The following is a 3,438-nucleotide window of genomic DNA, read 5'->3' on the forward strand; positions in this document are numbered from 1 at the left end:
TGTCATGAGAAGCCCAGGTCACACAGACGGTCTCTCGCTGACGGTCTCAGCTTAGCCAATCCAGGCACTAGACATGCGAGTGAAGAAACTTCCAGATGATTCCAGCACCCAGACTTTCAAGACACTCCCAGGATCTAGGTCTTCCAGGTGAAGTCTAGCCAGATACCTGGGAGCAAAGCTTAACTGTCCCCACACCCCCTGTCTGAATTCCCAACCTAGGGAATCTGTGACTTCATAAAATAATAGCCATCTTAACTCAACGCAGTGTGGGCTGTGTGTCACGTGGCACTAGTCACCAGGACGAATCCTGTTACTGTCCCCGAAAGCCCCATGTCTGCACCTGTCATGTCCCTGAGCCTGTCTTGCACTGGTCCGATACGCTGGCCTCACAGCCATGAGGTAGGGTGTGGAAGCTTCTAGTGTCTGAAGACAGAACTCATAACCAGGGAAATCATCAAATGAGACGCTGGCCGGCCAGCACGGACAGAGGAGAACTAGGTCAAGCCAAGGCGGGTGGGCTCCATGTGTGGGCTAAGAGTGGCAAAAATGGCCTCACCCCTCCCCCGTAGTTCCTACACGCTGCTCACGGGGTTGACGTCACTCTTCAGGGAAGACAGTGGCTCTCCGACTCATGATCATGTCAGCACCTCCCGGACGGCTTTGAGGAACAGATACCTGAGGCCCCCACCCCCGGAGTTTCTGACTGAGCAGGTCCAGGAAGGAGCCTGGGACTCGGCCTTTCTAACAAGTACCCAGGTAATGCCATTGTGGCGGCTTCCACTCGGATGCACTTTGAGAACTGGGTGTTGAGGCTGCGGGGGGTGGGGTGGGGGTTGGCTTTTCACCCCGGCTACACGTTTGCAACCACCAGGGAATGTAGGAGGGGGGGAAAATGCCTGATCCCACCCCAGATCAGTGGAATCAACACCAGCTCGAGTGAGCCCTTCTCAACCCAAGGAGAGGGGCCAGAACTTTCTTGGAAAGTGGCGGACAAGGGGAAGGCTTGTCTTCTGGAGAGGAGGTGGACTCTTAAGCTAGGAACCCACAGTAAAGGCCACACTGGGCCTCGGCCAGGCAGAGTGAGGAGTCCCGTCTCTGGGCATTGGTTTCTTGGGTCCAGAAAGTCTAGACTTCTGTGAAGTTGCTGGCATCCAGACTCCCACACCCCCTCCACCCCCAGCCCCTCCAGCCGGGCGAGTGAGGCCTGGGGGTAGATGAAGAGCAGAGGCCCAGGCTCATCGAAGCAGGAGAGGGTCTGGGCCTGGGTATTTCTACCTCTGGTGATACTGACACTAACCACAGTTTAAGAACAACTGTTCTGGAAGAGTGCTGTCCAAGAAAATATAATGTAAGCCACATGCTGTTTGGAATTTTTAAAGGGGCACCTGGGTGGCTCAGCCAGTTGAGCGTCCAACTTCAGCTCAGGTCATGATCTCATAGTTCATGAGTTCGAGCCCTACATAGGCTTGCTATCAGCACAGAGCCTACATAAGATCCTGTCGCCCCTCTCTCTGCCCCTTCCCTGCTTGCACTCCCTCAAAAATAAATAAAATATTTTTTAAAATTAAAAAAAGAAAAGAAACAGATGGAGTTAATTTTAATATCTTATTTAAACCAATAGCTAAAATATTTATCATTTTGACATGTAACCAATATAAAAAAATTACTGAGATATTTTGCATTTTTTTCTACACCAAATCTTTGAAAGCTATGGCGTACTTCACATTTATTGCACATCTGTGTTTAGATTCCAGAGATTTCCATAACCAAGTCATTCCACAGTAGTGCTATTAACCCGTCCCGGTTTACCCCAGTCCTGGTTTGAAAACTGAAAAAGCCTTAAGTCCCCAAATCCCCCTCAGTCCCCAAAACCCCAAGACAGTTAATCACACTACTCCAAACACACTTGGATGTTGTCTAATAACGGAATCGAGTGGCAGTTTTTAAATGTAAATTAAAATGAAGTAGGGGCACCTGGGTGGCTCAGTCGGCTAAGCGTCCAACTTCAGCTCAGGTCATGATCTCACAATCCGTGGGTTCGAGCCCCGCGTCAGGCTCTGTGCTGACAGCTCAGAGCCTGGAGCTGCTTGGGATTCTATGTCTCCCTCTCTGCCCCTTCCCTGCTCTCGCTCTGTCTGTCTCTCTCAAAAATAAAAGAAAGAAGAAAGAAAGAAAAGAAAAGAAAGAACAAATACTGACTCAGGCCATCCAGTGTAGAAGTCAGAAAAGTGACCCAATCCTATCTTTAGCCTTGTTTGTTTGGTTTCACCTGTTGGTTTGCTGTTGTTTTCTTTAATTGAATGTGATACCTTCAGGCAGGCCTCCCTTCTCCAGTTCCACTTATGACTGTCTGATACCCAACTGGTTCACACATCTATGTTACTTGCCTGGGCCCTGGATGCATTTCTGTTTGGGCTTTCTACAGCCCCAGATTCTTAAAGGATAGTGTTTGCATTTATGCACTCCGCAAATATCCATTCCGCGGAGTCACATTGTAGACGATACAGCAGACGACAACCCAAAATCACTGCCTTCAAGGAGCTGAGATTCACGAAGAGGAAGACAGACCCACGAACCAACCAACTTAAGTAACTATGTTCTTTATTTAGAGGGTGATAAATTCTTTAGTGAAAGCGAAGTGGGGAGGGGGATCAGCCTGACTGCAGGCTTCACACCCCTTTGTGGAAAGAGGGGGCCACGTCTGCTCCAACCTCAGAAAGGGAATGTGGGAGGGCAGAGCCGGAGTCTTCCTCCAAAAGAGCCTCCCCAGACTGCCCTGACAGGTAAACCTGACCCATCATGTCCCCAGATTACTCTGTCAAGGAGCAGAGCGCCAGCAACTTTAACCCAGACCGTTTCAAACCACTCAGGCAGTAAGGCCACGGTCACCGGCACACCGCCTCTGCGGTGGGAGGCCCTTCGGATTATTTCAGACTTTTCACTCGTTCGGCCTTCGCGGCCCCCCATCACCCTCCCTCGCTCCGGCTAAACCGGCCACCTCATTAGATCTGCATACATGACCCCTCTCGACGGGACTCCTGGTGACTGCGCCTGCCTTATCTCTCGCCTCTCCTCCCTCACATTTTCCGCTCCAGCAAAGCCAAACACAGCCCAGTGGGGGCTTTCACGCTTCTGTGCTTCGGACACGCTGTTCCTTCTGCCTGGAAGGCCTGGAGCTTCGGGCCCTGCCCCCCTCCTCAGCGAGCTCCCATGCATCCTTCAGAACCCAGCCCGGGTGACCCCTTCGCCCAGAAAACCCCCGCTGCACCCTTCCGCCCCACCTCTGTCCGCAGCGCTCTAAGCAGCGGTTAGAACCGGCGGTTTCTCCCAATCTGCCCCTGCCCCGTTCCAGCCCCGGGCCTTCTCCCGCGCCCCGCACCCCGGAGCGCCGGGTCCCGGGCTCGCCTCACCGCCAGAGCCCCGCGGCTAGGCCCAGGC

General features: G+C 52.5%; 1 long non-coding RNA gene across 1 annotated transcript in view; it reads right to left on the bottom strand.

Annotated features, from left to right (window-relative positions):
* LOC115298357 overlaps positions 1–3,438 on the bottom strand; it is a 12,586-nt gene that overhangs the window by 8,307 nt on the left and 841 nt on the right. The gene's annotated exons all lie outside the window — the stretch shown is intronic.

This window comes from Suricata suricatta, chromosome 8 (genome assembly GCF_006229205.1).
Source record: "Suricata suricatta isolate VVHF042 chromosome 8, meerkat_22Aug2017_6uvM2_HiC, whole genome shotgun sequence".
In the NCBI taxonomy this organism is placed as follows: domain Eukaryota; kingdom Metazoa; phylum Chordata; class Mammalia; order Carnivora; family Herpestidae; genus Suricata; species Suricata suricatta.